A 27,055-nucleotide genomic window follows, 5' to 3' on the forward strand; every position below is an offset into this window, starting at 1 on the left:
AGCTCCCATCCGTCGTTTGTGGGAGGTTGCATCTTTGCATTAATAGCCCACCTCTACCCAGCCCCTCCAGACAGCTCTGGGACTCCCTGGGCATTATCTAGTGGAAGAAGAACACCCTCAGGCAGGAAGATGCAGGAAGCTATTGGTGTTTGTAGGAACTGTCTACTGAAAACCTCCAGGTGAACTGAGCTAATGTGTTCAGAGACCAACAAGATCTCTTACAAACGTATTTCAATGGATTTGTTTGGAGAAACCACAACGAGGAGGTTAACATCTGAGTAGTGACTGATCCACAGAAACACACTGTAAGAACAATAAAATAATTTCGAAAGGTTATATTGTCACTTATTTTTTTAGTTAACAAAAATACATAGTGAATAAATTAAAATGGAATTTGGGGTAGGTGGCTATACTATCATTTGCATGTATTCAGGTATCTTGGTGATCTAGTCAGGGTGTCAATGCCCTCTATCCAAAGACCACTAGGAACACACTTGTATTTGAACAAGTTGTGATTATTGCTCCTTGAAGCAAAGGAGAAGACACACCATGAAAAACCGTGGGCCATCAAAGCAACAGGGTGTTAGAAAGGACTGGTTATAAAATTTGGGTACGTGTTAGGTAATTTTGGGAAATATTTCAAGAAGCATACTTTGCTCTGGACGAAATGCTATCAGGAAGCAGAAGTAATATTATGACTACATATTTGAATAAATCTTAGCTAGGAGGGCAGTAGACTAGAACAATTTTTTTTTTTTTGACGGAATCTCACTCTGTCGTCCAGGCTGGAGTGCAGTGGCACAATCTCAGCTCACTGCAACCTCCACTTCTCAGGTTCAAGCGATTCTCCTGCCTCAGCACCCCAAGTAGCTGGGACTATAGGCACGTGCCACCACGCCCAGCTAATTTTTTTTGTATTTTTAGTAGAGACAGGGTTTCATTGTGTTAGCCAGGATGGTCTAGATCTCCTGACCTTGTGATCTGCCCGCCTGAGCCTCCCAAAGTGCTGGGATTACAAGTGTCAGTCACCACGCCCAGCCCAGAACAATTTTAAAACTGTAGTTAGTAAAGCAACAGTCACTCACATTAGTTATGAGTGGGGGAATAGTTCATCCTTTGTGGCAGAGGCAATGGCCACGTGTTGTCTGTGTTCAGATATGATTATGGAATGTTTTTGTCTTGACCCGTCAGATCATAGAATGGCCTTATCTGATGTTGATATTTTGTGAAATTGTTTATGTTTAACAGAACACCAAGGCACATCTCTGAATAGAAGGCCAGCTCATATCAGCAACAAGGCCCAGCTGATAGAAAAAGGCCAGATCCTGGATATCAGGGCATGCTTTCTTTCTCAAAGGCACAAACATAGTGGTACAGATTGCAAAACAGCTCATTCAAATCCATTTCATTTTATGAAACGACATGTGTTTTTTGAAACAAAAGTCATTAACTGATATGGTTTCACTGTGTCTCCACCCAAATCTTACCTTGAATTGTAGGTCACATAATGCCCATGTGTTGTGGGAGGGACCCAGTGGGAGGTAATTGAATTATAGGGGATGTTACCCTCATGCTGCAGTTCTTGTGATGGTGAGTGAGTTCTCACAACAGCTGATGGTTTTATAAGGGGCTTTTCCCCCTTTTGCTTGGCACTTCTCCTTCCTGTTCCTATGAGAAGGACGTGTTTGCTTCCCTTTCCATCATGATGGTAAGTTTTCTGAGGTCTCCCCAACCATGCTGAACTGTGAGCCAATTAAACCTCTTTCCTTTATAAATTGCCTGGTCTGAGATATGTCTGTATTAGCAGCATGAGAATGGATTAATATATTTACAAATGAGTGTGGATGGTAAATTTAAATTATTTGGTTGAGAATTGATAAGCAAGAATTGTTTGTGTTTACATTTCTAAATCTTTTCAGTTTATGATATGATTATTTTTCATATTTAGAAGAATCCACACATTTAAAATTTAAAATTGTTATATTAATTTAATATAGTCTTTAATCATTTAGCATGTTTAAATTAATATAAAAGTTCTCTAAGATAGGTCATTTTTTAAAGTCTTTATTTACTACCACCTTTAGTATCCACTTACTTGTTTATAGAAAATGTTGCTGAATTTCAGAAAAAAAAATTTATTTAGAATTTTTTACAGTTTGACCATACTGGGCATATTTTTTTCTACTGAAGATGAAAAGAGACTTCTATATGTATTCTGGAAAGCATCTTTACTTTTGTATTCAGTGTTATTGTGAAAATGAAAATACTGCTAAATAAAGATGAGTTTCTCACCATATGAAATACTTATCTTTACTTTCAAAATAATAAAATAGTGTAGGCAAAGTCATATTTGACCTTTTCTTATTCTATGCCATCAAAATATAAAGAAAATGATAACATAAAAATTATATAAAAATAAATTATACTGCTCAGAAATTAAGTCGCTTAAAAACATGAAATCATTTTCTTCCTACATTTCAGTGAGATTAGATAACTGACCATACAAGTTATAATTTTTATTTTCAAAAGTTTAAATTACTAAATGTGGAGTTGATCAGAAACATAACAAATTATAATTACTGAATCAAATAAGATCAGTTAATTTCTCTATTTTGTTTACAAACTGTATAAAAGAATACATTCTGAAACATTTTAATTTGAAATATGTTAAGAATACAAATTCTGGGAAATATGATGCTTGAAATGTATTTTAAACTAATCAGATTAAACTATTCCCCAATTATTCCAGTTACATAAGATTTGGCTCTAGCATGGTGGAACCAAATAAGAGGTACAGGTTAATAATATAGAAAGGTGAGCAGAAATCATTTGTCAGTTTTCTATGACATGTCATCCTGGAGTGCCACTCAGAGGGGAAATACTGATATTTGTTATAGCTCAGTTATACCCTTGTTTTATATAAACACATTTTGTTACCTCTATTAATATTCCTGACAGATGAGTAAAGTGTACAGCTGTCTGTTCCTTATGGCTGTGGCTGCTGCACCTGGACAGCCTTTGTAATTAGCTAGGGAATGCCTCTTTTCCATCTGTCACTGCCATGATAACCAAATTTAGTGCTCAGTAGAAATTTGTTGTAAAAAAGAAATAATGATAAACAACTAGTAGAAAATGTACATATAAAACTATATTTTACTCTTCCACTTAAAAATAATCATTATACGAACACACTGTTAAAAATAATTCTGCAAATCACATATTTAAGTAACCAAACAATAAAATCTTGGTGTACATATACACACACTATCTATATATTATAGAAAAAGTTAAAGGCCTTTGTTTTACATGAAGACCTGAGATTAGCATATCCTTAAAATTATTTCTAGGTCTACTATTCCATAATTCTAATACAGAATATTCTAACAAGGATAATGTCTAGTGGAGTCATATAGACAAAGAGGGACTCACATGTCTCAGAAATACTGCCTCTTATTTGTATACACAAACCATAGCCTACCTCACGATGGGAAATCCTGGGGTAGTAGAAGAAATACAAGAGTACAAGCTTATTCCCAAATATTCTAGGAAGCAGTTAGCAGTAAGCTCCCCTCTTTATGCCCCTGAAAAATAGAGAACACATGTGTCACAACATTTAAGAACCTCACAGCAAAGAGAAAATATTTTAGCAATTTTTATTCTGGAAGTTGCAGTAAGACTGAAGTTGAGACTGAAAGTCTTTTTGCTGTGTTTTATGTCTAGATCAGAATTACATCATCACCTTTAATAGTGATTAGCAAAATTACTTATAATGAAATTTTATTTCTTAGAATCCTACTACCTAACTTGAGTCATTTCTCTTATTTGAATTTCATTCCATGGTTCATGTGAATTTTTTTGTTATTTTGAGCATTTTTCTATAATTCCAAAGCTAAGAAGCTTATTAAATGGGACCAAATATTCCCTGACACCAATAATAATAATTCCAAAATTCACTTTATTTCAAGTTTTTTTCTGATTTAAACATTCCCAAATAAATGTTCATATTGGCGGAAATTAAGGGCAGAATAGCTCTCTCAGGAGATCCTTGTCTACTGCTGAGAAAATAGTTTTCTTTAAGTCAATACAAGGGATTCATAGTCTTTTTATTTAAAGAAAACTTCTATCCATATAAAAATGTATATTATTATTATACTTTTCCTTAATATTAATTTTACAATGCTTAAAATAAAGTTAGTTAATTGCATTATTCACTCATTAATCTTTAGCAAATATCTTTTCATTTTTACACATCTTCCCCATTTTCCTTAAATTTTTACATCAGTGAAATATTCTCCAACATGTTTTCATCTATTTGCATACATAAGCATTTTATATATTGTATACATTCTATATAAAACCAATGCTAAATAAAAGAATTTTATATATATTTCTTTTACTAATACATATTTTCTGAAAGAAAGTATACCATCTGTATCAGTTTTTGCAGTGTAAGAAAACCACTTCAAAGTCACATCTAAAGTTGGTTGGGCAGGTTTTAGTGTCTTGCCTGGGCTCAAATATGTATCTTAGGTTAGATAGAGGTCTGGAGTTCTGCTAATATTTGCTCAGCTCTCTAATATGTTTGCGAGTGGGCTGACTAATATCTGCTCTAGTATGGCTTCATCAGAAGGGGTGGGATGACTTGCTGCTTTACCAAATGGTCTCTTATCATGGAGCCTAGGATAGCCTTATCCTAGGTTTCTCTTCATGGAAGTGCCAGGGTTCTGAGAAAGGGCAGAAGCGCACAGGGAATCTTGAGGCCTAAGTCTGAAACTCACACATCACTTTCACTATATCTATTTGCCAAAGCAGTTCACAGGACAGCCAAGAGTCAAGAAATGAGAAATAGATTCCACTTCCTTAAAGGAAGAGCTTTAAAGTCACACTATCTTTGAAGCATTGGGTGAAAGATTAGAGCCATTTTGTAATTAATCTACCCTATTATCTAATATTATGTGCAATATAATTCAATTTCATTCACCATTGTATGTTTAGCACCTGGAAGACTACCTGGAACATATAAGAAATAAATATTTGTAAGACAAAAGAATGTAAAATCCCACCCCACTTGGAGGACTACTACTTATATGGAAAATAATATTGATTGTCTTGCCCAACATTTATTCCAACAAGTGACCACCATGCTTTTCCAGAATGCCAATGTTTGAAAACTAAACCCTTTATTCCACAAGCAGTTTAGTACTTAGTTTCCTGATGGAGGCTTGGTTTTGCAAAACAAGCATCTCTGGGAGTTGACAGAAGAAAATAGTGTGAGGCGGTGCCCACTCTAGGAAATGATTCTTCTTTAAGCAACTCTGATATATACTTTTCACTTCTTCTTCTTCTGAGACATACCTAAAAGTTTCTGGTGTCCTGTTCTTAGGATCATATTGAAGCAGTAGCAGTTAGGTTTCTACATTTTAATCTCTGATTTGTTTCCACTTTTTTCCCTTTCAAACAAAAATTAAAAAAATAAATTATAAATGCCTGTGCAAATAAGTAATTCACTTTTATCTTTTACATTTTTAAAGCCATTAAAAATACATTTTATATTTGTTCTGATTATTTGTTCCAAAATGAATCACCAGGAGTGGGTAGCAATTAACGAGCATTGAGAGGTTCTACATCACTTGTGAAATGCAAGCTTCAGGAAGACAGAATGTCACCTAATTAGTCATGTTAGCGCTAACTAAGGCCTCCTCTCAGCACTTCAAGAGAGACAGACAGTCACCCAACAACCACTATGTATTCACAACTCATGAAAGTACTAACAGCTATGAAGCCTCTGCAATTTGAATTGCCAATGAAGAATCTTAATTTTCCACCACAATATGTTGTTCATGTGACTACATTAGTTGAGATTCTCCAACCCAAATTCACAAAGTCCTAGAGTCTGCACATTAAGGCTCAAGAACATTTATACAGAGTTGGATCCATAGAATGTGTTGAGTCATACTTGGTGATTGCATGAGATAATTTTTCAAGGAAGAAGTATCAGGCCTAATCTCGCTGAAAAAAAAAGTAGATAGATATTTACCTATGAGAATGAAAAGTAAATCATGAAAGGCTTGGTTTCTTAGAAACATACAGTCTGTGTCTCTTGGAAAATTTGCTTCAAAAGTAAAGTTTAATCTTCCAAATTACTGTATTGTTCAACTAATATTCCTCCCTGCCAAATTGAGAAAAGTCTATTTGAGTTTCCATCATTAGAAATTAATAACAAAACTTGATTTTTTAAACAGGAAAGTTAAAATTTAGCCCTTTTCTCTAACAGCAAATTTTATGACAATAATCACATTTTATTTTTAATTAATATTATACTTGTTGACATTTTAATAATTTTAAATGACATTTTAAGTCATTCACTTTTATTTTTTACATTTTTAAAGCCATTAAAAATACATTTTAGATTTGTTCTGATTATTTGTTCCAAAAATGAATCACCAAGAGTGGGTAGCAATTAATGAGCATTGAGAGGTTCTACATCACATCAGAAATGCAAGCTTCAGGAACATAGAATGCCAAAATTCCCACTGAGGATCCAACAACTTGCTGCAATATTTCTTTATCTATGTTTTCACAGTTTTCATAACCTAACATATATACAAGTATACATTAACATCAATTCATTTTCATTTCAGAATACTCAAAACTACAGAAAATGTATGACAGAGCAAAGTTGAGTATTGTTGTAAATTTAAGGAAGACTGTATTCTTCAGCCCTCTCATGAATAAAACTTAAAACTGAAGTTTTTAAACCAATTCTTGTTAACTTCTCCAAACTAAGAGATGGAACAGAGCTTACGAAATCTATTTTCTAGGTTAGAGCTCCTCTCAGTGGCTTTATTTAGAATTTCACATGGCATATACGTAGAATACTCTTAAATTTATGGTCCCACAAAAGTTTACAGAAATAAAGTAGGAAAAAGGCTCACTTCAATACTCTGAGAGATATTGAGGGACAACTATTTAGGTTTCTTTTGCATATCTATAAAATGTTAAAACAAGGCTACTTAGAATAATATAAAGTACTCCAGATTTTTCAGATTACCCAATCATGATCACGGTCTTTTCACATCAGAGATATAAAAACAAATATCCTTCAAACTCTGCTTCCACTAATAGCCTCTTGATGACTTCTAGCAAATCTCACCAACCTTGCCCTACCCCCTACCATTAATCTAAGAGGAGAACTCTTTGAAACTAGAGTTTCATTCTCCTAATCAAATATCACTATAGTGCTTATAGGACTTAATATACTAATTACAGCCCTTTATGTCCTGCATATGCTAATCACAACACAACAAGGGACACTTACATATTATTTTAACGGTATTAAACCTTCCTTTACATGAGAAAATACATTAATATTTACACATTTTGCCCCTATCTTCCTATTATCCTTATACCCTAAAATTATTATGGGATTTTCATGCGGTGGCTATAGTTTAACCAAAACATTAGATGTGAATCTAATAATAGAAGCATGCAACTTCTTATCTACAGAGAAAGTATGCAAGAATTGCTAACTCATGCACCAATGCCTAACAACATGGCTCTCTCAACTTTTGAAGGATTAGAGTCATCCATTGGTCTTAGGAACAAAAAACACTGATGCAACTCCAAATAAAAGTAACAAACATGTATTTTTCCACTACTGTAATAGCCCTAATTCCCTTAATCTTACCGATTATTACTACCTTAGCCAATCCCTGCAAAAAAAGGTTCATACCCATTTTACCTAAAAATATCTATTGCATGCGCCTTCGTCATTAGCCTCATCACTACAATGTTTATATGTACAGATCAAGAAGTTTTATCTCAAACTGACATTGAATGACAATCCACACTCTTAAACTTTCACTAAGCTTCAAACTATACTACTTCTCCACAATATTTATCGCAGTAGCATTATTCGTTACCTGATCTATTGAAGACTTTTCAGTATGATATATAAATTCAGATCCTAACATTAATCAATTTTTCAAATACCTACTTATCCTCATCATGATATTAATTCTGGTTACTGTCAACAATTTCTTTCAGCTCTTTATCGTATGAGAAGGTGTAGGAATTATATCTTTCATACTAATTAGCTGATGGCACGGCCGAGCAGATGCTAATACAGCAGCCCTCCAAGCAATTCTGTACAACCGCATCAGCGGTATTGGCTTTATTTTAGCTATAGCATGATTCCTCTTATTCTCCAACACATGAGACTTTCAACAAGCATTTATTCTAAATCTTATCCATGACTCCCTTACATTAATTAGCCTACTCTTAGCAGCAGCAGGAAAGTCAGCTCAATTCAGTCTCCATCCCTGACTTCCATCTGCTGTATAACGCCCAACCGCAGTCTCAGCTCTACTCCACTCTAGCACTATAGTTGTAGAAGTTTTCCTGCTCATCCACTTCTACCCTTTAATAGAAAATAACCCATTAATGCAAACCTTTACATTATTCCTAGGGGCTATTACCATCTTCTTTACAGCGATCTGCCCTTTAACACAAAATGATATCAAAAAAATGGTAGCATTTTCCACCTCAAGCCAGCTGGGCCTTATAATAGTCACAGTTGTCATTAATCAGCCACACGTAACATTCCTTCACATCTGCACCCATGCCTTTTTAAAGCTATATTATTTATATATTCAGGGTCCATCACCCATAATCTCAATGATGAACAAGACATTCAAAAAATAGGAGGGTTATTCAAGACTTTACCTTTCACTTCCTCCTCCCTTATTATTGGTAGCCTGGCACTTACAGGTGTGTTTTCCTCACAGGCTTTTACTCTAAAGACCTTATTATCGAAGTTCTTTAGAGTAAATATGTCATAGACCAACACCTGAGCCCTTTCTATTATTCTTATCACCACCTCATTGACACCTGTTTATAGTACCCAAATTATTTTCTTCGCTCTGATAGGGCAACCTCGCTTCTCAGCTCTGATTATTATTCACGAAAATAATCCCTTCCTAATTAACTCAATTAAATGCCTAACAATTGGCAGTATCTTCGCTGGATTCCTTATGCTCAACGGTATTATTCCTACTTCAGCTCCCCCAACAACTATACCACTCCATCTAAAACTCACAGCCCTAGGTGTGACCACCTTAGGGCTCTTATTAACAATGGAGTTTAATCTCATAACTAATAACCTTAAACTAAAGCACCCATTACAGATATTCAATTTCCCCAACATACTAGGTTTTTATTCAGCCACAATTCACTGTTCAACCCCCCACTCAAGCCTGTCCACAAGCCAAAATCTGGCTTCACTTCTACTAGACCTAATTTGACTAGAAAAATCTATACCAAGGACCGACCGTTTCACAAACCCAAATTTCAGCCTCCATTACCGTATCTACTCAGAAAGGCCTAATTAAACTCTATTTTCTCTCTTTTTTTATTCCATCCATTCTAACCCTACTATTAATTATCTAATCTATTACCCCGAGCAATTTCAATTGCAACATAAATACTAACAAACAGTGATCAACCAGCAACTACCACTAATCAACACCCATAACTATATAAGGCAGCCACACCCACAGAATCCTCATGCAACAACCCTGCCCCCTCACCCTCAAAATTTATTCAGCTCCCTATGCTATTAAAATCAATGGTGATCCCTACCCCATCGCACTCAACTATTCACCAAACCAACAGCAACTCTATTAATAACCCTAATAATAAAGCCCCTCAAATGTCAATACTTGACCCTCATGTTTCAGGATACTCCTCAATAGCCATCGCCGCAGTATAACCAAAAACAACCATCATACCACCCAAATAAATCAAAAAGACTATTAAACCCACAAAAGCTCTACCAAGATTCAACACAATGCCACAGTCCACAGCACCACCAACAATTAGCCCCAGGCCTCCATAAAGAGGAGAAGGTTTCGAAGAAAAACCTACAAACCCTATAACCAAAAGAATACTCAATAAAAATAAAGCATAAGCCATTATTCCCACATGGATTATAACCATGAGTAATAATACGAAAAACCATAGTTGTATTTCAACTATGAAAACACTAATGACCAACACCCGCAAAACACATCCACTAATAAAAAATTATTAACTACTCATTCATTGATCTTCCCACACCATCTAATATTACTACATGATGAAATTACGGCTCACTTCTTGGCACCTGCCTAATTCTCCAGATCATTACAGGATTATTTTTGGCCATACACTGTACATCAGACACCTCAAATGCCTTCTCTTCATTCGCCCATATTAGCTGAGATGTAAATTACAGCTGAATGGTCGGCTATTTTCATGTTAATGGCGCCTCAATATTTTTCATCTGCCTCTTCCTACATGTTGGCCGAGGCTTATACTATGGATCATTTATATTCCTAGAAACCTGAAATATTGATTTTTTATATACCGAGTTAAGTTTTGTAATTATATTTAATGATACAGTGATAAATAACTGGGTGGTGTGTAGAGTAATATGCTGCCTAATGAAGCAAGGAAGCCATCATGATTTAAATTAGATGTACATATAAAGCATAAAGAAATAAGGTAAAAATCAAAAGAATCCACTATGAAAGAAACAATTGTTCTTTCAGGACTTACCACAAGGTAGCATTTTCGATTTCCAAGACTTAAAGTACTATATACAATCTAGTGAAGAACAGTCAATTAAAAGACTAAAATTGAAATACTATATACAACCATATATATAAAATACTATATAGCATTAATATTATATTATATTAATACTATATAACATTAATATTATATTATATTAATAATATATAATATTAATATTATATATAAAATACTATATACAGTTAGTGAAGAACAATTAAAAGACTAAAATTGAAGACTAACAAAATCAAGTATTGATGAAGATGTAGAAAAACTCAGATTTTCATAGACTGTGAATTTGAATGTAAAGTATTGCAACCACTTTATAATATATTTCAGCCATTTCTTAAAGAGTTAAACATATGTCTGCCATATAACCAGCTATTTTACTTTTAGGGATATAAAAGTATATACCCATACAAAGGTTTGTACATATATGGTTATTTCAGCTTTGTTTATAATAAGAAAAGCTTAACTCAATTGTCCATCATCAGATGAACAAACCTTAAACTATAGCATAATATAAAGTAAAATCCTAATCCTCAATAAAAAGAAATTGACTAATACATATGACAACATGGAAAAATCTCAAAACCAGTATTCTGAGGAAAAAAAAGCTAGACACAATAAATACTGTATGAGTCCATTAAAAAGTCAAACTAAATTGACAATATAAAATTATTAATTTTGATAGCTACATAGATAATTTTTAACATCTCTGTCATCTTAGAAAGTTCAGATACAGCCTTTTAATAATAAAAGGCTACCATCTAAAAGTATTAAAATACCATTTTTAAGTTAAATATATAGAGCTCTTGAAAAAATAGCTAATTAAGGTCTAGGGCAGGAAATGTAAAAGATGGTGCAATAATATTTTGTCATGCCAGATCATGAAGAAGAATCAGCTGTCAAAACTGCCAACCTCATTTGAAATAAAATTACAAGCTAAATTAGAGAGACTATCACTGTTAAAAAATTGAATAACTTGAGCTTCAACAATGATAACAATTGCAATGGATTGTTACCCATAAAACTTGCTTAAATCTATGAGCCCATAATATTTTTATGAAAAAACAAAATTATCAATTTTGGAGGATAATAAGAAATTTATCCATCATCTTGAAAGCTGAGGAATAATGGGAAATGATAGAGTTTTTAACCTCCTTTTCCTTTATAAATTGTATTATCACATAATGAAATAAAAGCACATCTTTATGAAAATATAATGATTGGAAAAGAATTGGTAGAATTATAATACCACCATTTTATAACCCCTTCCACAATGAATTAGTAAATCTGCACATTAAGCCTCAACATTACAAATGTTGTAATGCTAACGTTACAAATAGAGAAGTGGCCGGACTTTTTATGTTTCCTGTAGTCTTGCCCAACATGCCCTTTAGTCTTGACAAAAGGATCTGAGTCTGATTAAACTTCTGGATCCAGTTGCCAACTTTTAGAAAACACAAAAGACAGAATCATATTGAAATGCACTGTGACTGTGCAGCCAGCAAAATCCAGACAGTGGAAAATTTTCTAGGTCAAACACCAGGGTCCTTCAAGAGATAAATTGTAAGACAAAGAAAGAGATGACGGATACACTGAATAAGACAAAAAATATATCAGTTCGTAAAAATTGACATGATTAAGTGATATTGTCTAGTGATGTGCATTTGTGTAATAAAACTTTTTTTAGTAGGAAATTATTGTAACTTAAAAGGATTAAGTTGTTTTGGAAAGAGAGAAGAATTTATTCCGGATTAGGACATTTAGAAGGGCTTCTGGGGCACTTGGCAATGCTTTATTGTATGAACTGGTGGTTATTTCCCTTCTAACAATTCTTTATACATTGGTTTTGTGAGTTTCTCTGTCTTTTTCATTTTATTGTAGTAATATTTTTACAAAGAGGAAGAAGAAAGAAGATTCACACATGAGATTCACAAATACAGAATCTGTCTCTTTCATCAAAAGTTGATTTTAAATTAAACTGTAATATTAAAATTAAATTACTGAATTGGCTTCTAATGAAGGATTGAAAGTGAATTCAATCATTTCAAAATGAAGTCCCCTTGCTTCATTTTGTAGAAAAACAAAACCCAACATTATGAGGTTCATGGAATTGCATTAAAATCTCTTTAAGTCTTTACAACATAATTTTGTGAGATGGGTTTCTTTTTCATTAAAATGAAATGAAAAACCAGTTTATTTATGTATATTTGCAACACATGTAGCACTGCTATTTATGTAATTTAGATTAGATAAATTAAATACAGCAACAAAAAATCTCATTTGATACAAAAAAATTAAATATTGATATAAGCAGTATTTATTCAAAGTGTCTTACATAAGCATTTAATTTGAGCAATTGCTATATCACTCATTTATTTATATGTGTGGAACAAAAAAGTTACAATATAAAATTAACTATGCTAATCACCTATACACAGGTTTTCAGCACATAGTAGCCACAGTTTTACAACTCTTGTACTTGCCTATATATGATGTCTTTGTTTTTACTTAATTAAAATATTGTATCTGTTGTAACTACTAATACAATTTAGACTTGCATTTCATATAATTTGGCTTTTACATTTTATTGTCTTTTAATCCATTTTACTGTGTTTCGAAAGAATTACTCTACAATAAATTGGAGTTTAAATAGCCTAGTCCATCATTATAGATAATTTGGGAAGTACTGCCTTTCAACATTGAGCAGAACATCTTTTATTCATTTAGAAATGAATATATATTGAGTTGAATATTTAAATTCAAACTCACCAGATTTTACTGCTTGATATTGCTTCTTAGATCTTAACATCTTCTTACCTCACATTTTAATTTGTACTATGTAACAGTATTTCAGTACAGGGCATACTTAGCTAATTTAATTCAGCAAAATTCAGTTTAGTTCTACTAAATTCCTGCCATGTGAAACATGCAGAGTTAGGCAATAAAGGGATAAAGGAATCATTAATAAATTGTCCCAAGCCTTAAGCAGTTTAGAGTCCAACATGAAGTATAAGAAAGATATACAATTACTTATTTTTTGACTTTTATTTTAAGTTCAGAGGTACAAGTGCAGATTTGTTACCTAGGTAAACTCATGTCTTTGCAATTGTGAATACTGCTGCAATTAACATTACTTTTATATAAATCAAATAGAAAGTGTGACAAGCATTTTATCAGGTAGGGAGAAATCATGTTTTATTTAAGAGATCAAGGGATCTCTTAACTAATTAAGATAAGTTTGAAAGGTATTAGTAGAGAGAAAGAGAAAAAAGCATCAATAAAATAATTAAATGAAAATACATTGTTCTATATTTTCACATAAAAAAGCATTCGAATGAATGAAAATATAAATGTAATAGTAGATAGTATTTGAAAGATATTGAGGACATCAAATACTCAGGCTAAATAACATTTATTATTTCAACAACCAATCGTATTGTTACACAGGTCCATGTCACAGGATACATGTTAGAAAATAGTGGGTGGGAGAGGACAAGATGAAAAATACAAAGATAAATTAACCAAATGATCTTGTCAAAAGATACTTATAACATGGTGACAAATTCTGTGACAGAAATTATAAGGTCTAAGAGCATAAAGATGAAAAAAGTCTTGTCTTTAAGCTATGATTTGGGGCTTGAAGTATGTGTAAGGGAAGACTAGACAAAGCAAACAAGAATATTAGTTATTAGACTGTTTTTAAGGAACTATCTGAAGAGAGAAGTATAAGCAACTATAAAGGAAAATCCTACTGTGGTAAGGAGAATTATTACTCCTAAGGATAAACCAAGAAAAAATGCAAAGTGCTTCATGAAAATACCAAAATAATCATTCTTAGAATTATTTAGTAGATAAGATGAACATCATAGCTATTACTCTAGGGAAAACACATTTTTTAATAGCCCAGTGTCTAAAGCCATTTTATAAAGCCTTAGGCTGGGAACTCTGTAGTTCAAAATCTAAACTGACACAAGCAACTCTTCCCGTATTCTGTAACTTTCCTTTTATTCTTTTTGGTTCTCTTTATAGGCCATTTATTTTACTATTTGATAGAAGAAGTAATATTCACTTATAAAAAAAGTTTTCAGTACCATTTGAAGTCATTAAAGAAAAAATGTTTAAAAAATAGAGCTATAACCAGTCTCTTATTTTGCTGCAGTGTATTGTGCACAATTAGTGATTGTTTATGTTCTAATTGTTAAACACTGTTAAGGATCTTGATGAAATAATATAAAATACCTTACCAATCTTTTATAAAGGGTATTTTCACCTGTTGTTTAATGACTGTATGATTAATTTAATCTGTATTTTTATAAAAGATTCCCGAAGATTTCTTGTGTTTTTCTGGAATGCAGGAAGGAAAGTTAGAAGAGAACAGAAGATTAGATGATCACCTCTCAAGGGATGAAGTCAGACTTCATTTTTTTCATGTCATACCTGATTCTTTAATGACTCTGCCATGGTGGATCTTAGAATAGTGTCCCTAAATGATGAGTTCTCACTTATTTCTGCTAAAAACACTGAGTATATTTTATACGTATCTACTGATGACTTTTCTCAGTGCCATCATTAAATGCCATGCATGCATTTTTGGAATTAAAAAAGCAAAATTATTCTGTGCATATAAAGGATGTTTTAGCTTGCTGATTATAGCAGAATGAGGGGCCTTTTAAAATTCATATCACCACACAGGCAAGAAGTGAGTGTTTGGCACATGAGAGTAGAAAATACAAAAAGGAAGAGCTCAACTTCAAATCTGAAAAAAAAATGATGAAAGCACATCATACCTTAAACTTGACTCTATTGTCCAAAAAATAGCATAGCATATTAGAATTAATTATGCATTCAGAAGGTGCAACAGAAAGAATAAAAGTATGGTTAAACAAGTTTATAAAGAATACAGTGGTAAAACCCAAGGACTAAGTAGAAATTTTCCAGAATAACATTGGTTCTCATTGTACATATTTCTTTTTCTCAAACATTCTTTTTTTTATCAATAGTGTCACAATCAAACAAATTGTTTTGGTCAAAACCCTAGACATCTTCTGTGAATTTATCTTTCTCTGTGTTTCAATATATAACCCAGTAGCCTATTTTATCTACCTTACCTCCAAAATACATATCAAATCTTGCCTCTTCTTTCAATTTCACCTACTACCAACTTTTTCTAAACCCCATCCTCTCTCACCTCAGCTACTGCAAAGGTATCTGTGATAAAGCCTTTTAAATTCCAACATCCCCAATATCTATTCTTAGTTTAGAGGTGTTACCTTCCCACAAATCTGTTGTTTACAATACCCATAAGGTAAGTATCATTAACTGGAAGTTAAGGTGAATGGGCTATACACAGACCAGTAAATTGAAAAGTGTAATCCTTGGAGTTAAGAACTATGTGAAGATAAGCTTTTTTGATGTGGTTACTATCACATGAAAAGGAGTGGAAGCATACAGAGTGAAAGTCCAATAAGATTTTGGAAAAATTCTGTTGCCAAAAAAATCATCAGTTTGACCTGTCAAAGCCCATATCTATTTGACTCTTAAAGGCAGCCCTGGATCTCCAAGCCCACAGTAGCAGAAACAGTCATCAAAAGTGTGTGGACACTAACAGCATACTGCATGATGCCACTACAGATATTGGTCACAGAGGATAATACACGAGAGAGTTTCTCCCTGACAGCAAATTTTATTGTGAGAGCATGGGGGCCATGAGGCATAATAAAAAAGAAAAGCTTTTATTTTTTCTGTCTAAAAAATGTATCCTGCTCTCAAGTCTGAAAGTCTCTGGAGTTTCTGAACAGCAGATTTTTAACATTGACATGTAACTGTGACAACTGTATGTATTCTATTCTTACCTTTCTGAACTAGAATATAAAATACAGTTTGTCATGTTTCTTACTGCATCATTATATATTGAGTTGACTCAAGACTACATATAACTTTTTTTTTAGTTTATTGGTCGCTTGGTCATGAGAAAATACATCTTGGACTTGGAACTAAATGCAAACATTATATGGAACACTGATATTTTCTCCTTTCATAATTTGTGAATACCTTTCGTCTGATGTTTTCTCCTTTCACAATTTGTGAATACCTTTCATGTGGGGAATAAAGGGTGAGTATGGATATTTAGTCAGGAAAAGACAGACCATGGTGATGACTAATAAGGTGTCCTGCTTGCATCCATTCTGTCTTATGTCTGTATTAAGTTTCCAGGGTATTTGGTTCCCAGTTAAAAACTATAATGTTCTGTATCCTTTGCAGCAAAGTATGGTCGCATAAATCAATTCTATCTACCAAGATGCAAGAAGGAACAGATCTAACTTTTGGGTTGGGTCTTTAAAATGAAAGGTATTTACATTCCCTCTGGTCCTTCTCCCTTCCTGTTAGCTAGGATTTATTCATGAACTAGGAGGAAGAAAGGCATTTTGAATCGAGAGATAGAAACAAAAAATTTATGATGATAGATCAAGAAGAGAAGTTAAATCTGTTTCCCCAATACTATGGTTCTTAATTATTGGAGAATAATATTTAATCTAAAAATGTTAAAAGTAAATATCTATCTTGTTGACTCTCCTATGATATATAGACCTTCAAAAATAGCATCTTATAACGTAAATCCAAAATAATAGGCCTCCAAGTTAATTTTTCCAATCTACACTTGCCTCACTAAAATCGATTCTCTTCACTGCAGCAAAAGGTAATATTTTCAAATAAAAATTAGAGTTCTCCTTCTACATTAGATGTTGGAAGCTGAAAACAAAATTATAGCAATAAGAAAAAAACCATTTAATTTACAAAATCCTAATTCTTTTTGGAAACATTGGAGATCTGAAGCTACAAGAACCTAAGTGAACTGGATTCCAAAGAGTGAAACGTCCCTCCAAATAGAGATGGGACACAGAAACCATTTCACCTTTGATGAAGCACAAAAGGAAGTTACTAGTTAAGAATAAATAAAAGCGGAGTGGAGTTCACATCCACTCAAAAGTTATTTTCCACAGGCCACTTTCAGGTGCTAAAAACAAGGCAGGAAAAGTGCTTCCCTAGGTGGCACAGACATGCCTGTAGTGAACACGTCTGACTGACTCTAGAACAAACATAAAACACTGCCCATTCCCTCGATACTTCTTTTTCATATAAAGCCAAAGCTTACGCCACTGAGAGAAGGAACAACAAGAAACCTTGTTCCCTGGGCCCAGGAAATGCTTCACTACTTCTGAGAGAGTCTCTAAGTCCCACGCTAAGCACAAAGTAAGAGCAGTTCACCACTGGAGGAATCTGAAGCCTGCAGTGGACTGAAGGTAATGATAGCAAAAAGAAAAATATCAATCCAACTCAATTACTAATTAGATTCACTCAACCCTCCCACAACACACACACATAGGCTAACAGCCTGAGACAATATGAGGAGCACCTACTTCTGGACATAAGCACTGTTTTTTACACAATATCAGGCATTTAGTTTAAAAATAATCAAAAGACACACAAAAAAGGCAAGAGAGAAAGCAATTAACACAACTAAACTCAATGATGACTCCGATGTAAGAATTGTCAAGCAAGGAATTTAAAATACCCACAAAAACATATTTTTTAAATCTAGAAAGGTGGACAAAAGGCATGAGCTGTTAAATAATTTCAGCAGAAAGATAAAAACTATAAAGAAAATTTAGGTCAAGATGGAGTGAGTACAACTTCCATCTCCCAGTGATTACAACTGAAACTGTAGACAAAATATTTTAAAATTATATGAGTACTCTAAAACATATAAAACAATAAAATCATAACAGATAAATTGGGAACTAAAGTCAAAAATTTAGTACTAAACTCTAGTAAGTATGAGTTTTCTCAGGAGGCAGAGGCCATTCTAACTTTCCCTCTCTGTCTTGACCCAAGGGTGGGCTGAATCCAGTAACTGTCCAGTAAAAGCTGACAGCAAAACTCTCAGAGATACCATGTATTTCTAGTTATAATATTGGGGAAAAAAAGCATTGGTGCCTGTGGAAGTTTGAAAGGAGAATCTATGTGTTTTGTTTCTTTTTTGTTGTTGTTGTTTTCCCTTTTCTTTATTGGTTCTAAGCAAGGCTGGCTATATTTGGTTCTAACCAATTACAGAATTGCACCGCCACAGCAAAAACGATCAGGTGCTCAAAATGCTGAGAAAATAATTTTCTGAGACCAGAGAAACCAGGAAATAGGACCTGTGTTGTCCAGAGTGTGAAGTGAATACTCATTATTTTTTCTTTCATTTTCTCTTGTCATTTTATCCCAAAGTTGGCCAAGGTACATGGAACCACACAATATCACAGAAGACTGAAACAATAAGACAACTCCAAACTCTGTCCAGAAGAACTGGACAAAGGGGTCTCTGGGAGCCAGAAAGTGTGAGAGAAATCCTGGATTACGGTATTAAATCAAGCAAAGTTGCAAAAAGTAACTGACTCAAACTTCAGGGAAGCTCTGAAGACTACAATTCATAGCTCAGCATTTTACCCATCAGCGGGGTAGAGGAGACAAATAATTTACTTTCCTGCACCTTTTAGTTATAAAAACGACTGCACCCAAAAAGATATATATTTCCAAGGACTTCTGACGCTTTCAGTGTGTAGGAAAAGTGGGTTCCAGAAGCCTGAGGGCATTCCTCCAAAAAGAGATGCAGATGCTAGCAGTAGGGACAGAAAACACACTGGGTACCAGACTGTAAGAAAATGATAAAGGAATTGAGAGAAGATGTCAGTGGAATAGTAATATTTGCTACACTCCCATAGCTTTATCTGTTGGGCTTGAACTAATTCTTGCCCAAATATTTTCCTAAATGAACAAGAAAGCATTACACTTACCTAGAGAATTCAATTGTACCAGACATCACTTTTTCCCTTAAAGTTGAAGAAACTACAGCCATATATATACATGTGTACACACACACACCTATATCTGTATCTATTACAGCCATATTTAGAGAACACATTTAACTGCCTTGATGAAAATTAAATATGTGGGATTGGGTGCAGTGGCTCACACCTGTAATCCTAGCATTCTGGGAGGCCGAGGCAGATGAATTTCTTGAGCCCAGGAGTTTGAGACCAGCCTGGGCAACATGGTGAAACACTGTCTCTACAAACAGTACAAAAAATTAGCTAGGCACAGTAATGTGTACCTGTAGTCCCAGCTACCGTAGGGCCTGAGGCGGGAGGATCACTTGAGGCAGGGAGGTCGAGTCTGCCATGAGCCATGATTGTGCAACTGCACTCTAGCCTGGGTGGCAGAGTGAGATCCTGTCTCACAAAAAAGAAAACGGAAGAAAATGTATAAATTTGAAGTGCATATTTATATGTTATTGAAAAATTGATAAACCTATCTGAGCTAGATTGGTGACTTTAGAGAAAGAAATGGAATCTTCCAATTTAGGTCTGAGCCAGGACTCAGGTAATCAATTCAAAATCATTAATAAATTGATAGAGGGCTACGGCTCTACAGAAAAAAAATACATTTCAATCAACATTTTATTGGTATGTCTTCCTACATGCTAGTAGGAATTGGTTAGAGAGTGCTTCACACATTATGAACAAAGTTTCACTGGCAGTACATGCTGTTTATAGTTTCATGCTACTTATTCAATTTTATGATTCAGCTTCTGGCATGATTGTTATCAACAATACCATTTTTACCAACCTGTGCAGACACTTCTGCTCACAACATACCATTCACCAAGCACCATCATCCCATAGCAACCTCACACCTGCTCTGATGTGGTCACTGAATACCACTTCTAATTTGCGTTGTTACTTCTACTGGTCCCACTGCTCCTAAAACTGGCTTTGCCATCACTGGACATTACCACCATGTTTTAGGGGGCACTACTGTCATTTCTTCCAGTGGTCACCAGTTCCATGGTTGCAATTCTTCTCTTACAAGCCCTTGTTAATCTTTTTGAACATCTCTACCAATCTTGGGCATCTCTGACTTAAACTTACCACATTCATTGCACCAGACTCACAATGTACCATACCTGTACAATGTTCTGTGGCCAAATGTGGGGAAATGTTTCTCTCTCTTTTTTTTAATATCATTTTACTCATATTCTTATATCTATTTTATATCTTTACTATTTAATAACTGTTATGATGAATACTGTTATCCTAAAAACATACAAAATATGTTTTAAGATTTAATAAAAATGCTGTTAGAGAGAACTTTAAGAATTTCTGTATACTAGAAATAAAAATTTTAAGAAAAAAAAACACTAATACTGAAACTATAGCCCACAACTTAGGCAGGAGAAAATGGATCCATTTATACCAAATCAAACTATACTTAAATTTCAGAACAAACAGTAAAAACAGACCTATTAAGACTGTCATGGACATGATATAATTCTATATAAAATTTAAAGACTCTGCCAAAAGGCTCCTAGAGCTGATAAACAACTTCAGTAAAGTTTCAGGATATAAAACCAATGTACAAAAATCAGTAGTGTTGCTATGTACCAGTAGCAGTCAAGCTGGGAGCCAAATCAAGAATGCAATTCAACTTAAAACAGCCAGAAAAAAATAGCTAGTAATACATTTAACTGAGGATGCGAAGGATCCTACATGTAGAACTACAAAACACTGCTGAAAGAAATCATAGATGACACAAACAAATTGAAAAACATGCCATCCTCATAGACTGAAAGAACCAATATCATGAAAATAAGTATACTACCCGAAGCGATCTGTAGATTTAATGCTATCTCTATCAAAATATCAACATTATTTTTCACAGAATTAGAAGAAACTATTCTAAAATTCACATGGAAACAAAAAAAAGAGCTCAAATAGCCAAAGTAATCCTAAGCAAAAATAACAAAGCCAGAGCCATTATATTACTTGACTTCAAATTATATCATAAGGCTACAGTAAACCAAACAGGTTTTTTCTTTACTAATATAAAAGTAGACACATAGAACAATGGAATAAGATATAGAACCCAGAAGTAAAGCCACACACCTACAGCTATCTGATCTTTGACAAAATTGACAAAAAGTGAGCAATGGGGAAATTATTTCCTATTCATTAAATGGTTCTGGGATAGCTGGCTAGTCAAATGTAGAGGAATGAAAGTGGATCTCCACTTTTAACTTTATACAAAAATTAACTCAAGATGGATTAAAGATTTAAATGTAAGACTTCAATCTATAAGAATCCTAGAAGAAAACCTAGAAAATATCATTCTGGACATTGGCTTTGGGAAGGAATTTATGACTAAGTTCTCAAAAGAAATTTCAACAGAAACCAAAATCGACAAATGGGACCTAATGAATCTCAAGAGCTCTTGCACAGCAAGAGAAACTATACAGAGTAAACAGGCAACCTACAGAATGGAAGAAAACTATGCATCCAATAAAGGTCTAACATCCAGAATCTGTAAGAAACTTAAACAATTCAACAAGCAAAAAAACAAGTAAGCCCTTTAAAAAGTGTGCAAAAGGCATGAACAAACATTTCTCAAGAGAAAATATATAAGTGGCCAACAGACATGTGAAAAAAATGTTCAACATCACTAATCATCAGAGAAATGCAATTAAAACCACAATGAGATATCATCTCACACCAATCAGAATGGCTATTACTAAAAAGTCAAACAATTATAGATGCTGGCAAGGCTGCATTGAAAGGGAATACCTATACACTGTTGGTGGAATGTAAATTACTCCAGCCACTGTGGAAAGCAATTTGAAGATTTCTCAAAGCACTAAAAATAGAATTATCATTCAACCTAGCAGTATCATTGCTGGGTATATATCCAAAGGAAACTAAATCATTCCACCTGTATTTTCATCACAGATGTTCACAATCACAATAGCAAGGATGTGGAATCAACTTAGATTCCCATCAACATTGGATTGGATAAAGAAAATTTGGTACATATACACCACAGAATACTATGCAGCCATAAAGAAGAATGACATAATTTATTTTGCAGCAACATGGGACACAGGTGGAGGCTATTATCCTAAGCAAATTAATGCAGGAACAGAAAACCAAATACCAAATTTTCTCACTTATAAGTGGGACCTAAGTGTTTGGTACACATAGACATAAAGATGGGAATGACAGAGGGCTACCTGAGTCGAGGAGGAGGGAGGGGGCAAAACTCTGAAAAACTACCTATTGGGTACTATGCTTACTACCTGAGTGATGGGGTTATTTGTACCCCAAACTTCAGTATCACACAATATACCCATCTAACAAACCTGAACCTGTATCATCAGAATTGAAAATAAGAGTTGAAATTATATTTTAAAAATTAACTGTCATGGGCATTATAATACTGCATTCATTCTAATTGCTTAGCATCTCTGCTCCACCTCTCCAACTCACACTAAGCAGTCAGCATTCAAAGAGTTTCGTTCCTGTTTCAACTAGTGATACACTACTTAAATAAACTGATGTGTCTTATGAAGATGGTGCCCAACATAAGTGGAGTGAGAAAGAGTTGCAGAGAAAATTCAGAAGTAACTTTAGATTTTCACAGGCTATACAATATTACAAAAAAGGAAAAAGAGCAGCTCACTATGACATTTGGCTTCAGGATATTACCCACTGTTACATTTAACAGAATGAATGTCTATGCCCCAAAATAAGGTAGCAAACTCAGGAACCTGAGAATCCTGAATAAAAGCTACCCACACCATTTTCCTAGTACCTGTCACACTACTTTAACTGTCCCAAAGGGAAGATATCTTCAAAGTTCTGAAAGAAAAAACAATCTGTCAATTTAAAATTTTATAACCACTGAAAATACATTTCAAAAATGAAGACAAAATACACACATTTCCAGACATCTGAAATCTGAAATAATTTCTCACTAGCAGATTTACACTATAAGAAATATTAAAGAATGTCTTCAGTCAGAAGAAAAATATCACTCTCTTATCTGAATGTATTAATTAAATTAGAAGTCAATTGCAAAATAAAATACTTAAATATTTGGAAATTTAAAAGTTTTAAAATTAAATAATTTAAATAATTTATCATTCAATAAATATATCAATAGATTGAATACAAACTATTTAGATCTGAGAAATAAAAACACTAAAAAGCAACGTTTATGTGATGTAGCTAAAACGGTACTCAGAGAAAAAGTAATAGCTCTTAACATTTGTATTGCAAAAGATAAATGGTCTCAATGAATGACTTCTGATCTCCCATTTGAAATAGAGAAAAAGAGAATATCAAACACAAAGTGAAGAAAAGAAAGGGGTGCTCGCTTTGGCAGCATAAATACTAAATTGGAACGACACTGAGTAGCTTAGCATGGGCCCTGCACAAGGATGACACTTAAATTCGTGAAGTGTTCCATATTTCTGGAGCTTCTAACTAGAATGAACAGTTTAGAGAGGAACTTAAATGACCCAGGGAGCTGAAAAACCAGCATGAGAACTTGGTGAAGCATACACAAGTATCAATAGCTGAATCGATCAAGCAGGAGAAAAAGTGTTAGAGTTTGAAGCCCATCTTGCTGAAATAAGTCAGGCAGACAAGATTAGAGAAAAAAATAATGAAAAGGAAGAAATAAAACCTCCGAGAAATATGGGACTATGTAAAATGACTGAACTTACGATTGATTGGAGTACTTGAAAAAGATGGGGAGAATGGAACCAAGTTGGAAAACACACTTAAAGATATTACCCAGGAGAATTTCTGCAACCTAGAAAGACAGGCCAACATTCAAATTCAGGAAATACAAAGAACATCACTAAGATACTACACAAGATATCAACCCCAAGACGCATAATCATCAGATTCTCCATGGTTGAAATGAAGGAAAAAATGTTAAGGGCATCCAGAGAAAGGCCAAGTCACCTACAAAGGGAAGTTCATCAGACTAACAGCAGATCTCTCAGCAGAAACTCTACAAGTCACAAGAAAGTGGGGGACAATAGTCAACATTCTTTTTTTTATTATTATTATTTTTTATACTTTAAGTTTTAGGGTACATGTGCACAATGTGCAGGTTTGTTACATATGTATACATGTGCCATGTTGATGTGCTGCACCCATTAACTCGTCATTTAACATTAGGTATATTGCCTAATGCTATCCCTCTCCCCTCCCCCCACCCCACAACAGGCCCCAGTGTGTGATGTTCCCCTTCCTGTGTCCGTGTTCAATTCCTGTGTCCATTGTTCAATTCCCACCTATGACTGAGAAGATGCAGTGTTTGGTTTTTTGTCCTTGCGATAGTTTGCTGAGAATGATGTTTTTTTTTTTTTTTTTTTTGAGACAGAGTCTTGCTCAGTCACCCAGGCTGGAGGGCAGCGGTGCAATCTCAGTTCACTGCAAGCTCCGCCTCCCGGGTTCATGCCATTCTCCTGCCTCAGCCTCCTGAGTAGCTGGGACTACAGGCGCCCGCCACTACACCCAGCTAATTTTTTTTAATTTTTAGTAGAGATGGGGTTTCACCATGTTAGCCAGGATGGTCTTGATCTCCTGACCTTGTGATCCACCTGTCTCGGCCTCCCAAAGTGCTGGGATTACAGGCGTGAGCCACCGCGCCTATTGTAGAGATCTTTCACTTCCCTAATTAACTGTATTCCTACGTATTTTATTATTTTTGTAGTAATTGTGTTGGGGTTGTGTTCCTGATTTGGCTCTCAGCTTGAAAGTTGGTGGTGTATAGGAATGCTACTGACTTTTGTACATTAATTTTGTACCCTGAAACTTTGATCACATCGTGCATCAGATCTAGAGGCTTTTCAGCAGATACTATGGGGTTTTCCAGGTTTACAATCAGACCATCTGCAAACAGGAATAGTTTGAGTTCCGCTCTTCCTATTTGGATGCCTGTAGTTCTTTCTCTTGCCTAATTGCCCTGGCCAGAACTTCCAATATTACATTGAATAGGAGTGGTGAGAAAGGCATCCTTGTCTTGTGTTGGTTTTCAAGGGGAATTTTTTCAGCTTTTGCCCATTCAGTATGATGTTCCCTGTGGGTTTTTCAAGATGTTTCATATTATTTTGAAGAATGTTCCTTCACTGCCTAGTTTTGTTTAAAACATGTTGAAATTCATGGAAAGCCTTTTCTGCATCTGTTGAGATGATCATGTGGTTTTTGTTTTCAGTTATGTTTATGTGGTATATCACATTTATTGATTTGTATATGTTGAACCAACCTTGCATTCCAGGAGTAAAGCGTACTTGATCATGGTGGATTAGCTTTTTTGATATACTGTTGGATTTGCTTGACTGGTATTTTGCTGAGGATTTTTTGCATCTATGTTCATCAAGGATATTGCCCTGAAGTTTTCTTTTATTGTTGTGTCTCTGCCAGGTTTTGGTATCTAGATAATCCTGGCCTCATAGAATGAGTTAGGAAGGAGTACCTCCTCCTCAATTTTTTGGAATAGTTTCAGGAGGAATGGTACCAACTCTTCCTTTTACATCTGGTAGAATTAGAGTGTGATCTGCCTAGTTCTGGGCTTTTTTTGATTGGCAGGCTTTTTATTACTGACTCGATTTCGGAACATTTTATTGGTCTGTTCAGGATTCAAACTCTTCCTGGGTCAGTGTTTGGATCAGCTACTTGAGAGGCTGAGTCAGCCATGCTGGAGTGCAGTGGCCCAATCTCAGCTCACTGAAATCTCCACCTCCTGGGTTCAAAGAGATTCTCTTGCCTCAGCCTCACGAGTAGCTGGGGTTACAGGTGTACACCACGCCCAGCTAATTTGGCTAATTTTTGTATTTTTAGGAGAGATGGGGTTTCACCACGTTGACCAGGCTGGTCTCGAACTCCTGACCTCAGGTGACCCACCCACCTTAGCCTCCCAAAGTGTGGGATTACAGGTGTGAGCTACCATGCCTGATCTCTTTCTAACTTTTTGATGTGGGTATTTAGTAATATAACACAGTTTTGACTGTAGCAGAAATTCTGATATGTTGCATATTTTTCTCACTAATTTCAAAGAATTTATTGATTTCTGCCTTAATTTCATTATCAGCTCAGATGTCATTCAGGAGCAGGTTGTTTGATTTCCATTTATTTGTATTGTTTTCATTGATTTTCTTAGCATTGATTTCTATTTTTATTGCACTGTCATTCAAGAGTGTGGTTGTTATGATTTCAGTTTTTTTGTATTTGCTGAGGGTTGTTTCATGCCCAATCGTGTGGTCAGTTTCAGAGTTTGCACCGTATGCAATGAGAAGAGTGTATATCCTGTTGTTTTGGGGTGGGTATTAAGGTGGATTGTGCCCAAAAATATTATACCCAGTAAATATACCTGTGGTGCATATCAGTGGAGTGCAGCATATAACTACATAGCTCTATTTTGTGGTAATTCAAGAAAAAATTTGGCCGGGCACAGTGGCTCATGCTTGTAATCCCAGCAATTTGGGAGGCCAAGGTGGGCAGATCACTTGAGGTCAGGAGTTCAAGACCAGCCTGGGCAACACAGTGAA

The 27,055-nt window shown here is 34.6% G+C and overlaps 1 non-coding gene across 1 annotated transcript; it reads left to right on the forward strand.

Annotated features, from left to right (window-relative positions):
• The first annotated feature begins 23,861 nt into the window (after window positions 1–23,861).
• On the forward strand, window positions 23,862–23,967 carry LOC112208431 (U6 spliceosomal RNA). The gene has a single exon (XR_002942916.1). It is a non-coding gene; the product is annotated as a U6 spliceosomal RNA (small nuclear RNA).
• Window positions 23,968–27,055: the final 3,088 nt, after the last annotated feature.

The sequence above is a fragment of the Pan troglodytes genome, chromosome 13, assembly GCF_028858775.2.
Source record: "Pan troglodytes isolate AG18354 chromosome 13, NHGRI_mPanTro3-v2.0_pri, whole genome shotgun sequence".
NCBI classification, from domain to species: Eukaryota; Metazoa; Chordata; class Mammalia; order Primates; family Hominidae; genus Pan; species Pan troglodytes.